A 14227-nucleotide genomic window follows, 5' to 3' on the forward strand; every position below is an offset into this window, starting at 1 on the left:
CTGAGTTCACAATTCCCCAGCCACATTGGCCTTCCTGTTACTTCTCACGCAATCAAATCTGCTCCTGCCTTAGGGCCTTTGCTCTTACTGTGCCCTCTCTATATGTTCATGACTCACTCTCTTATGACCTTCAGGTCTTTTCTCAAAGTCACCTTCTCAGCAAGGCCCTCCCTGGAAATTCTAGATAAAATGCCATCCCTTCTTCCATTTAATATCTTCCTTTGTTTTATTTTTACTCCTTAGCATTCATAACCTACTAGCAAATATTCTTCTTGTTTATCATCTGTACTAGGTTTCTATTGCTATCATAATAAATTACCACAAATTTAGCAGCTTAAAACAACATAAATTTATCATCTCACGGTTCTGTAGATCACAAGTCCAGTGGGCTTCTTTGCTCCAGGTCTCAGGGGGCTGAAATCAAAGTGTTGGCAGGCTGAGCTCTTAGCAGGAGACTCTAGGGAGAATATGCTTCCAAATTTATTCAAGCTTTTGGCAGAATTCAGTTCCATGGGTTGGTTATTAAACTGAAACCCCATTTCTTTTTCAGTTGTCAGCCTCAAAGTCTTCCTCATCCTCTAAAGGCTGCTTGAACTCCTTGGCTCATGCCCCTTTTACTTCACATCCAAAACTGAGTGGAAGGTCTAGCTCTTCTCAGGCATCTAATCTCTTTACCAACCCTTTCAAACCTCACCACTCCTGCTTTCCTCTTCTGCCACATTGCTGAATCCAGTTGAAGAAAGTTCTCTGCTTCTCAAGGTTCACGTGATTAGTTTGGGCCCACCAACATAATCCAGGCTACTCTCCCTATTTTAAAACCCTTAATCTTAATTACATCAGCAAAGTCCCTTCACAGCAGGATCTAGATTCAGGTTTGATTAAATAACCAGTGATGGGCATCTTGGAAGACGGCCTTTAGGAGTCTGCCTACCATATTGTCAGACTATCCCAATAGAATATAAATCTCAGGAAGGCAGGATTTTTTTTTTTTTTTAGTTTAACGCAGCACAGTATCTCCAGCATCTAAAAACAGGGCCTGAGGGGCGCCTGGGTGGCACAGCGGTTAAGCGTCTGCCTTCGGCTCAGGGCGTGATCCCGGCGTTATGGGATCCAGCCCCACATCAGGCTCCTCCGCTGTGAGCCTGCTTCTTCCTCTCCCACTCCCCCTGCTTGTGTTCCCTCTCTCGCTGACTATCTCTATCTCTGTCGAATAAATAAATAAAATCTTTAAAAAAATAAATAAATAAAAACAGGGCCTGAGACAAAGTAGACAAACGACAAATAAATCTTGGATGAATGGTTTAAGAGTCCTTTATCTTAATTCCAGTATAGTAAACATACATGTTAAATTAATTTCAGGTGTACAACACAGTGATTCAAGAATTCTATATATTACTCAGCATCCAAGAGTTCTTAATGTGAAGATGTGAACTCTGCAAAATGATATGTAAAAAATATGTAGCATGCATGCATGTGCATTTGTTTTCAGAGAGGTGGATCCATAATTTTCATTAAATTCTTAAAATGGCGATTCCTCCTAATATGCCTGGAATGAACCTCATTTCTGCCTCTTCACTCACAGTAATTAATTATTCATTGGACTCCACTTACCCTCTGAAAGTGTCCAGGTTTGTATGATAAATTTCATGATTATGTTGGGTTCTCAAAAATGTCTATGGCCCAACAAAGTTTAAACTCTTCTGATCTCTTCAAGCCTTTATGTGGGGCTGTATTTAAACCTACAAATAGAAGTCTATTTTTTTCTCATAAAATATACATCCGCTCCCTTGAAAACACAGGTGAAGGACTTTTATAATTAAAGACCAACAAGTAGATCCTGACAAAACCCACCAATTAACTATCTCATCAAAATACCATATCGCCTCCTCAGGTTATAAATATGAGAAATGACACTGAGAATTTGGCCACACTGCCTTAGATGTGATACTGTGTCCCACCTGTTCAGTGAGATAACAGGGCACTATGTGTACCCTAACATTTCTTAGAAATAGTTGCACTACAGAATTCTTGGTCTAGAAGAGATTTATAAGACCTCAACCATTTCAAGTGTGCTCATGCCTTGTATATAATACGACATAAGAAATACGGAATATTCAATAATTACACTTTAAAGCTGGATAAGTGGAAAATACTTCAGATGTCCCAAAGCCTTTCCTTTATTTCTAGAACAGTGTATTGGGGAATATTAGCTTGGTTAAGGAATCTAATGCTTTGGGGTGTTTTTTTTGTTTTGTTTTTTTTACTTGTTTTTCTTGTCTTCATTTGCTCCTTTCAAAAAAATTTTGGGTTTATTCACTTTCTCTTAGAGAAATTTGATTGTGGCCTTACCGCCTGATCACCAATTCCATCTGCAAATTTAAGGGCAAACGATGGCCTCTGTTGAGAAAATTGGCTATCTGTCTAAATGATTAAGGAGTTAAAGGACTTTGTACAGCTTTGTAAATCTGCCTTCCTTCCACTACCCCACCCAAAACGCTTCATTTAGAGACTTTTTTTTCAAACTTATGTTAAATGCAAATTGTTTCTAATCAGCCCTCAACGCAAAGAATCTGTGTGTGTTATGTTTTAGCTGCAAAAAAACACATCTGCTGAGATTATAAATTCTATTTCAAGTTACATGAACAGAGCAAGTTACCTCAGGAAGAATTCTGAATGAAATAAACATGTCCCTACTTCAAGCACATGATTCCTGTAACACCCTCTTTTCTTCTTGATCCTCTTGCCCCTCTGATATGGTTGTAGTTTACCTATCTGTGCCTCCAGACACCCTGTTCCCCCTCTTGGTCAGAATCAATCCACATTCCATATTAGAAACCCCACATGAGCATTTGCCCATTTTCAGTGTCCTACGGGTGCAGCCCTAAATTCCTCTACATAAAACTAACCAATCCATGGGATTGAGAAGACACACCATTTTTTAGGAGAAAAAAAACAACACAAATTCACAGTGTGAATCCCAAGATGTAGAATTCTGAGTGGGTTAAGCCCACACATGGCCAAGACAGCTCTGCAATCCTCTGTTATGTGTTGGTTCGTACCAGGTCTAGAGGTCTCCAAAGGTGACCTGAAGTAGCTTTAAAACACAAAGAAACTGAAAGAGGATAACTGAGGTTTTCATCTGTGCCTCAACACATTTTCCTCAAAAGCATCCGCTGAAGGAATAATAACATCACAGGGAGGGGCAAAACACTGTCAAACTTGTAAACTGTGGGTGGTGTCTCTGCTCCATACAATCTGCCACCAATAAGCTCACGAGGAATGCATCACCCATGATGGGCATTAACAGAGCATGTGATGTGATGAGCACTGGCTGTTATACACAACTGATAAATTAGTGAACACTACATCTGAAATTAATGATGCACTATACGTTAGCTAACTGAATTTAAATTAAAAAAAAAAAAAAAAGGAATGCTTCATCCAAACTTGGCCCAACCCATTCTCTCCTTTTCTCCACATTGACCTTTTCTTTTCTAATTGTAGTAAAATATATAACATAAAATTTACCATTTTCACCATTTTCAAGTGTACAATTCTGTGACACTAAGAACTTTCACATTGTTTTGCTACCATCACCACCATCCATCCACAGAACTTTTTTTCATCTTGCAAAACCAAAGCTCTGCACCCATTAAACAATCGTTCCCCTACCTGCTCACACTAACCTTCTTAAATTAACTTTATTTAAAACTCCTGTTTCTAAAATTGGTGGAGGAAGGTTGGTGGATAAGAATATATTCCTAGTATGTATATCTTTTCCTACTGAAAATGGCCTTTTAAAATAAGCTTAATCTACCGCACTCTATTACCATTTCAGTCAAGACTATTTTATTTGCCAAAGACAGAATCTGAACTCAAATGTTTAGGGAGTAAGAACAGATAAAAAAGACAGAGAGAACTATGCCAACTGCTTCGTGTACCTGTGGAAAGGTAGATTACATGTGAGGCTTAAAAGCACAAAAAAGAATTCACATATCTTTAAGACCCTGTAAGACACTCTCTGCCATTTCCAGTTTTGCCTTTGTTTCCCTCCACTCTAATGGATGTCAACAGAGGCGTGGGGTCCCCCAGGGGACACCTGGCATGCCTGGAGACAATTTGGGTTGTCAAAACTCAGGAGTGCTACTGTAATCTAAGGGGCAGATGCCAAGGAAGCTGTCAAACATCCTACAATACACAGGACAGTCCCCACAACAAAAATTTTCTGACACCAAGTATCAATAGCATCTAAGTTGAGAACCCCCTGATGTACTCCGTATCTACGCCTTCCATATGTTCAGCAACATAAAATCTTCAATTTCTAAACTCATCTGGTGGTCTCACCATGAAAGGATTGAAATTTCTCTCTGTTTTCAATCTTTAAAACTATCCAGGAAGGACTCTAATTAGACTTATTTGAGTCAACTGTCAATCAACTATAGTCAGGATGGGAGGGGTCACAGACAGGTAGGGCCCAGGATGGCCTCTCAAAGCCCCCTTCCTTGTATAGATGCCATTCTCAGAAAAGGAAAATTGCAATGAGCTGGGTAAATATCCCAAAGAGTGTGTACCACAACGCAGAACTTTCTTGTTGTAACTGTAATTTGTTTTTAAAGAAGCTCTGTGTTTGCTCTTTCTGTGGCAAATTTTCTAAGATGGAAAAATCTGTAACTGGAGTAGTCACCATACTTAGGTGGGGGTTTTTTTGTAACCAGCTAAAGTGTTTAATCATCTAATTTTAAGCAGAAATCATTTGCCCAAAATATAAATTAATTCAAGTAATGAGATATGCAAAATGGAGGGGGAAAAGCATAGATATTTATAAGGTTCACTTTTGAAACTGGCAAAAATAATGAATCTCTATGTCTGTAGTGATAAAGTTGGACTCCTCTCCTCTTAGTATCTCCATCTTCTGTTAGATTGCTTGCAGATCCACTGAAATTAGATGTCAGTGTAAATTATGGTACAGGCGGACTTACTAGCCAAGGCTATGAAGGGTAGACACATAAAAACAAGGTGCTATTGAATGTAATTGCTTCTGATCTTAAAATTCTTAAGTGACGAAATTGATGCTGATGTGGTATTTGCATCAGGTAGTCCCTTTAATTGACACTGACTCAGTTGGGGACATTTTTTTTTTCTGAGTGGTTTTATTTTTTTTCTTCCTAATTCTTAAGTTCCAGAATAGGAAAGTCAGCAACTTATAAGTTGGATAGATCTGAGAGGTGAATAACAGCAGGTAGACAAAGTGGAGATCTCCGAATTTCTTCCACAGCCCGTGGCCCTATAAAGTCTGAGGTGAGAAAATGAATCCATGTGAAGAGCATTTGGAGATAATACTTGGAAGGAAGTTAGCACTTTCTTGAACCTTGCTAAATTAGGAAGAAGGCCCCATTTGCAAACATTTCCATTCTTGTCTATTTCAATAAGGAGAAAGATGAAAAAGCATGACCCACAGGGCTCCTGGAGGAAGGAGATGCAATGGTTTCGTCTGCTCATTTAAATACTTAACAAGCCACAGGGAAAAAAGAAGACATCCCACTCCACTGCCCATAACATATGTCAGTAAGTCATAAAAATAAATCATACCGTGGACGGCTTGTGAACAGTGCTCAGCCTCCTGCGAGACATTAGCGCTTGTTCTTGAGCCAAAAAAGTAAACAGTCCAACTGTCTATCTAATATTTGTTCTTCCCCTGCCATGAAAAACAGTTTCCCGAAAACAGAGAGGATAATTAGTTAATTCTTACCCTGACTCCATGGCGGAGTTATTATGTTCTCTCATAATTTTATCCTATAGAACCTCCTTGAACTAAAGGAGGATATTTCAGTAATATTTTTAGGTTTAGCAAAACTATAACATCTGAAGGAAATGATAAGAAGCTGTCCTTATACTTTATATGAATCAAATTAATAAATATGGCCTGAAGATGAAGGTCTCTGGGAATCTAACATTGAGTATTAGGCTATTCGTTGGATGAAAAAATAGTGAATGAGATTTTTTTTTTCCTGCTCTATTATGCTTAAATTTGACTAAAACTACAGTACAACGTGTTTTCAAATATTTTCAAAAATCTATCTAACTGGCTATTTGGGGAAATATTTGTTAAGACTGAAATATAGTATCAAAGGCAAGAAATGAGTCCTATGTAAGAAACTGGAAACTTCAAATCAGCTGTTTTTTGCCCAAGTCTTCGTGATAGTATAGATCAACTGCAGGAATTTTGTGTCTGTTCCCACTCAAAAGATGATCAATGTTACACACGATCCCTTTCACTGAGCCTTTCTAGGCTGATGAGGAATCGAGGTAAGAGGGGCAAAAATGAGGTAGGCAGAGATGAAATCAAGTTACACTAAAAAAACACAACTGTTTGGCTGGAGAGCTCTCTCATTACTGCCTGACATGTAGCCCCCTGACCACCACTCCACCCCACCCTCACCCCAGTTATTCCTGGCAGTCTGCAGAAAAGGTCCCACATTATGTTCTGATCATCAAGGGGCATCTGATTTTTCCTCCTCCCCTGTTCCCACTCTCTTGAGAATATGCTTAAGGTCTTTGCAGCCTAGTCTGGTTCCTGGCATTTCTGCCACAGAAAACACTCCACAGCACCCAAGCCCCACAAAGTATTAAGCCAACAACTGGGTGGAATCTCCAAGGCAATGCTTTACCCCAAGCCTTGTCTCAACTGCTGATGTAACCGCTGTTGACAATGAGGGCTCTGACTTCTGTGCAAACGTGATACTGTGTACAACTTCCAAAAGTATCAGCAGCGTCTCTCACAGATGCTTGTTCTGCTGGGCCTAGAAACTGGCTGCTACTATGGCCTGGTCTTGCCAACATGAGGACTGCATCATTTCTGGGAGGACAGACCAACGCTACACTGCAGCTTTGCTATGTTCTCTGGAGCGCTTGAACTATGCTGGGTTTTGCCCACAGGTGCAATGATGTCCTCTCCCCCATGTGTGGTACTGTTACGTCTGTACCAAAATGCAGTTGTTTCGTATTTCAAGAAGTGGTAGGGAAGGCACATAGCTGACTGACATCTTACTATGCCTCACCACCAAGCCCTGAGCACTATTATTAGAGCAAACTTTGAGACACGGACCCTCCATTGAGAAATCAATTTTTCACATGAAGTTCCCTTATCTGCAATGGGATAAATGCAAGTTGACTCCCAGTGGTTTCTGTGCCAGAACACCATGTCTGAGACCCTGTGGGAAACATAGCTTAGGCTTTATCCACAAGACCTGAAGCAAATGCTCCCTGCTCCACCTTAAATTCACTGTTTTAAATTTTTAAAAATATATCCTTTTTGCTGTACATGTGCAGAAAACCACTAACAAAAACTGAAGGACTCATAAGAAATGAAGAAGGAGAAGGTGGGGAAGAAGAAACCCCACTAAACAAAAGGAAAAGTGAAGAACAAAGTCTCAATGCAGGAACAATGGAATCCTGGGCTCCTTGGAACCAAGTGGGTTTAAACCAACAATATCCTCATAATCTTCCCTCCATCTCTCTCTCTCTCTCTCTCTCTCTCTCTCTCTCTCTCTCTCACACACACACACACACACACACACACACACACACACACACACACACATTTGGCTACATTCATCCAACATCATTTTTAAGCATTCCTGGTATCTATTTTCTTATTTTTCTCTTTTTCATTCTGGCTATTTTTGGTACCTTCAATGATAACCAGCTTTGGCTTTTTTCTTATTTTCCATCCTCTCTCTTTTCCCATTCAAATAACACCTTTCACTTCATTAGTCTTCTTGTAAGGTACAGACACCCTACTAAACTACTAGGAAATAAGATATAAAATGCTTTAAAGTAACTTCAAAGCCATAAAATAATCACAACAAAGAAATTAAAATTTTATACATCAAAGAATTCCACATACTTAATCACTAAAACTGAGAAAAGGGGCTGACATCTTTTTTCGGAGGCGAGAGGCTTTCTCAATGTGAAAATTCTCCTTCCAGAATAATGGAAGATAAAGCAATTACGTTTTAAAGGACACAGACGTAAAGAGGAAATAGGATGTGTTGTTCGTATTTGTTTCTTCGGGCTCGCTATTCCCCCCCCCCAATATAGATGCTGAATTAAAGTCTTAAGAGCTTGTGCACATCTCCACCTTCCTTCCCTAAAAATACCTGCCTCCGCTATAGCCACTTCAATCGGGCATGCATTTCACTACACAGAACGGCTCAAGCACAACTAAAAGACTGAGCGTTCAGTGACCTGAGATGGGTGTCCTCTTCCCGCAAAGGTATAATACAGTTTCTTCAAACTGATAATTGTCACCAGAAGGAATTCATATTAGAACCTTCACCTTGCTCCAAAATTCTCCTGGTAAAAGCCTATAATTTGTGCAACCTGATGTATCGGACTGTCAGGAACAGATATAGTAGCCTCACCTCCTCCTGACACAGAGGACACTCGCTTATTCCACTGTTTTTGTCTCCTGCTTTAATGATTAGTACTCTTTCCATCATCTCTTTTCACTCTGCTTCAAACATCCTACTGCTGTCATTTATCTAAAAGCTGAATACTAACAAGAAAATGTGGTTCATGCTGCACTTGAGCTTCTTTTGGGATTCTCACCACCCAAACTGAATCTTTCTCTTTTCTCTTTCTCTCCTTCTTTTTTTTAATCTTACCACCTCAGTTATATTAAATTTTCCAGCAGAGCTTAGTGATCACAGTTAAGAAACTGATACCAAAAGATAATTAGGCAAACAAAGCAGTCCCAGGAGGCCTAATGTCGGAGGACCCCTAAGCTCAATACCAATTTAACTCCAATTGGAACAGTGGCCCCCTAATGCAAAACTGAAAACAAGTCCATGGGGTCAAATCCATTCCCAATTACCAACCAGTGAGTAAACTAACATTTTTCGTAGAGCAATTTACTGTCTGTCATGGACCTTTGCCAAAGGCCAGACTGGAAAAGACCAAAAAAACTGACAAAATTCCCAATGTTTAAATTCAGGTCTGTTTAGCCATCGGTAATGGATGTACTAATGCAGAGGAACCTAGCAATAAGGCTTCAAGAAGGGCAAGAGGGAAGAAAGGAAAATGGCAGGTAAAGGAAGAAAAATTGCCCTTTTAACGAGCTGCCTGAAGAAAGAAATCAGTGAGCTCTACTAAAAAAAAGAAAAAAAAAAGATTCCCTGAGACAAGACTGAAAATAAAACTAACCCATAAAAAAATCAATATTTAAAGAGAATCAACCTGAATTATTTGATTCTTTAAAAAAACTTGAATTCAATGGAAAAGGTACAATTCCAATTTTATAAATATATTCTAGTATATTTTTCTTTTGTTTACACCGGCAAAAATTTTAGGTCACTTTTTCACTTGCTATCACATTCAATCCTTTCATAATCCTAGGAAGCAAATAAGATTAACTTCCAACAAAATGGACAATCAAGACATTTTAAAAAAATTGTTAATTATCTGCCACAAAATAGGACACAAAGGTGGTTCAATAAACAGTGTTACATTGGACCTTAATAAAAACTGATATATATTTAAGATCTAAAACACTACTGAAGGCCGTGCTCTTTCAGGCAGCAAATGTAACAGGAGATAGTCAGTGAGGGAACCAACAGTGGGGAGAAGGACTGAGTGCCCTCCTTGAAGAGATTAATTCTCCTCACATGGAAATAACTACAGTATCTAAATGTCACTCAGTGGTATATAAGCTTCGCTGGCCCATAAAAATATCACTTTCCTATGAATGAAAAACAGGATTAAGATCAAAGAATAAAGGCCATATTTTTAGAAGTTGGAGATAAATTATTTAAAAATATGTGAGTTGAATAAGCTGAATCAAAAAAAGAGAGATAAAGGCACTTACTTATTCTTTGCTTGAAATACACGTGTTTTATTGTGCACCATACATTTTTAAATATTAATTTAATTCCCACACTTTCAGCTATTTAGAATTAGGGAAAATTAAATACTTCTTTAATATATTCTAAATTTTTGCTGATTCTCTGGCCTAGTGATCACATTTCAAGTAAATAAGGTTAGGATTTTAATAAATAATCTTGGGACTTCTGGTAAATCAATGAAATAAAAAGAAGTTTCAATTATGTAAGACATTCTTTGATAACGTGATTAAAGATCATAAAGAAGGGCAGCATTGCCTGATGAAAGGCAAAGCTTTTGAAGTCAGACCTGGTTTGAGTTCTCTGTGCACCACTACCTGTGTGGCATGACCAAGTCAGAGCTCTTTTCTGAGACTGTTTTTCCTACAAAACTGAAAAAAAAATTCCTATGTTGCAGGATATCTTAAGGATTAGGGATAACATGCCAGGTGGCCAACAAAATGCCTGGCACTGAGGAGACTCCTACAGGATAATGAAGAATAGTTCTGATCATCATCTTCTTCTTTTAAGATCGTGTTCTACAAAAGTTAAAGCCAAATTCCGATTGCTTGACTTACTTGATTAAATGCAAAATTAGACATAAGGATGTTGCTTTTATTAACTCTTAGAACAAAGTGATGTTGTTTGGAACGTTGTCATCACCACATCATCAGTTCAGAGCCATTAAAAACCAGCATTTATCAGCACTTCAAACACACAGGTGCCACCCCTCCAAATCTGTTTAATTGACAAAGACTCAAATAAATTTTAAGACTTAATAAGCTTCAAGATTCACTGGTTAAAATGGCATATACTGGGCAATGTTGAGTTCACTAAATCAAGGGTTTGTCAACTGTTTAGCTATATTCTCATGGTTTTGTACACCTTCTGTCACATAATAGGTCAATAACTGTTTATTGTTGAATTAACTAGGAGCACGAATTGAAATCTATGAGTATTAGAAACATGTTCATCACATTTCATTCCTTCATATTAACTAATTGTTTCATTCTTAGTATTTCATGGATTCAACAATCAACAAATATTTACGAATGCCTGCTGTGTGTAAGGCACTGAGCCAGACATTAGAGATATGGAAGTGAACAAGATAGACAGTCTTAAATGAGATAATGGAGACAAACAGAACAGTACCTAGCACATAATAAGCTTTCAGTAAGTGACAGAGTAGTAGAGAGGTCCATGCCAGCCTCCTTCTCTCTCATGCTCTCCCCCCTCCCATATATATATATATGGCACACACTTGCCTAAAAATGTTTAATATCTCACTCCTTCACCCAGAAATTTATAAGAAAAAAATGAACATTTGTTGAAGTATCTTTGCTTTTATTTTTTTCCTCAAACTGTGGGTTATCTATAAAATAGCGTTCCAGACTAATGAAAAAGCAGTTGCTGTCATCAAAGAATCTGTAAGAATCTTCAAACTTTCTGTAAATTGGCAGCATTCTGCTCAAGCTGTTTAGTTTCCACAGAAGTGAGTCTTTGAAGTTACAAGGTGTTCAGGGAGAAAGCAGTAGTTTGCTAAAAAAAACCGTTACTTTTGTTTTACTTGAGACCTAGTTAAGCCTGATTTGGAAAGAACAAAGCCTGAGTTTCCAAAACCACTGTTAGGCCACTGCAAGACAGACTCCTTCCTACTGAGTGACGGCCAAAGGCTCCCCAGGAAGCTGCTGAAGGATATCGATGCATTCTATAGATCTCTGCCCATCGTCTATCCTGCCCTATGCAGTTGAGTAAAGACAAAGCTACTTTGCGGAAAGATCAGCAGCCAATACAATGAAAACACAATCCCTTCTCATGAGCATCCTCTGGGAAGCAGTACAGGGTTAAGTGTGTGAGCTCAGGAGGCAGAAAAACCTGACTCTAAAACTGGGCATCAGCTCTCTATTGATAATAATATTAATAGCTACCATTTATTGTGTGCTTCCAAGTTCCAGACATTGTACTAAGTGCTTTATATTCATTATCTTACTGACATACTAGAAACACTGCCAGTGTATACCAATGAGTAGAGCTGCTTCACCACTTAACAGCTTGTTGGGGGAAAACATTTGTCTGCACTCTTGCTGTTTCCTTCCACCTGGAAGGATTTCATTAGCTTTGTCCTCCAGGCCTCTCTCCATTGCCTCATTTAACCCTGGGGATGGATGGCATATCTGGTTGGTGAATTTAGTTGGGAAAAATGAGAATTCAAAGCCAAATGCCTCCCTTATTTGCTCTCAGGAATGAACTCACCAACAGAGAGCCCATCTTCTTCTCTGCTCTGTCATGCCCTAACTCTTACAAAACACGACCTCCATTTGGAGAGGCATACCTGGGCCAGCAGGACTATGCCTGAGGTTTCTTCTTAGCAAGTTCAATTGCCCACAGAAAGAAGCCACATTCTAATATGTCAGCTGTAAACGTGGTATTTTGATTTTCCACTAGCTGACATCTTGGCTTCCTTCCCAACTGGTTCAGAATTTGAAAAAGAAATAGTGATAATTTAGAGGACATTCTCTATTGTTATACAATCTTTCAGTGTCTTAATTTTCTTATCTCTAAAATGAGAATAACAGTACTTATTTCATAGAGTCATTATAACCATAAATGAGATAATACCCATAGAGTAAGTAAAAGGCATATAGTAGGCACATATTTAATATTAGCAATTATAATTAATATTGTTGTCATTATTGTTTTTATTATTTCACCAAACAGTCTATCAGATCTATTCCTCTACTGATAGTCTACAGATTTCTGTTAATGTTAAAGTTACTTCAGGGGACACATGGGTGGCTCAGTCAGTTAAGCATCTGACTCTTGATTTTGGGTCAGGTCATGATCTCAGGGTCCTAAGATTGAACCCCATGTCAGGTTCTGCACTCATCAGTGAGTCTGCTTGAGATTCTCTCTCTCTCCCTGTCCCCTTTCCCCCACTCACACGTGCATGTGTGTTTGCTCTCTCTCTCTCTGTAAAATAAAGAAATAAATCTTTAAAATAAATGCATGAATACATAAATAAAGTTACTTTATCCTTGAGCAAGTCACATTCTGAGACTCAAAAATGGCAATAACAATAGTATCTGGATCAAAGCGTTTACCTGAGAATTACATATGAGAAAACATATTTAGTGCCTAGCACAATGTCTGGCATATAAGTGTTCAATAAATTAATAGTATTATCACTATTAATGTTGTTTTATTTTTACTATGAGTCACCTCATTCTTCTCACTCTTATCCCTGCTGTGCCTATTGTGTAACAGTATTTAATTTAATCTGGTTTCTCATAAGTGACATATGTATTTTTTTCTTACCCCTGTATAGTTGTTTTCTTCATTTAAATCCCCCAAATCCACTCCCCATCTGTCTAACTTTAATAAAGTATAGCATTGCCCTTTTCTTCCAGTAAGAAATGAAGAATGCTTGCTTCAAAGAAAAGACAATAACAAATCATATATCCTATAGTGTTAGACTTTGGCAGTGCAGCTCACATGCCAACCAGATGCTTTCTATTACATTATGACCACCAACACCCAAAAAATATTGAATAAAGAAAGAAAAATACACAAAATATATACAGACATCAAGTATAAAAAAGGCAAATAATTCAGAAAGCCAAGTTTCCTCTCATTTCATCAGTGCAACTTCTCTAAGGTCTTGACATTTAAAGCATTTTCTAGACTGAGTGCTAGAGGCAGCACAGCTTTGCATTTCCTCCTGATAAGTAGAAAGGATGACGAATATTTTCAAGTCTCAATATGGTCAGTATGAGCTATAGCAAACATACAGAAAAGGAAAGCATGTTTTCTCTGAATTGAATTGAACTAAAGGACATGTATATTTAGCAGTTCTGTAGAAAGTACACTAAATCTTCAAAACACACACAGGGAAATAAATATCTTATCAATCCTGACTCCGAAAAAGATTTGAATTCAAGCTGAAGGTTTTATTAGGATTTCAACACTATAAACTCATGTTGGTCTTCAATGATACACATTCAATTGGAGATCATATCATCCAAGTTGATTTTTCTACTTAAAAGTATAAAAATTTTAAGTAAATTGGAAAAATTAATGTTCTCAGTGAAAGAACAGTTCCACGGCATCCATCACAGTTTCCATTACTATGAATACTTTGTGAGGGTTTGCTTCAAAGAGTTATTTTAAATATATACATATTACCACCTTTAATAAACTCAAACTCTGCGACAATATATATTTGAGGAATTGCTTCATCACTGCCTCATAAATTGTGCTGGATTGTAATCACAGGAAGTTCATTCTATTCTAATTATAAGAAAGTCTTTAGAAACCAAGTAAAAAATAACATGATATAAAACTTAATACCT

The sequence above is a fragment of the Ursus americanus genome, chromosome 11 (genome assembly GCF_024610735.1).
Source record: "Ursus americanus isolate L20-20 chromosome 11, mUrsAme1.1.p, whole genome shotgun sequence".
In the NCBI taxonomy this organism is placed as follows: Eukaryota; Metazoa; Chordata; class Mammalia; order Carnivora; family Ursidae; genus Ursus; species Ursus americanus.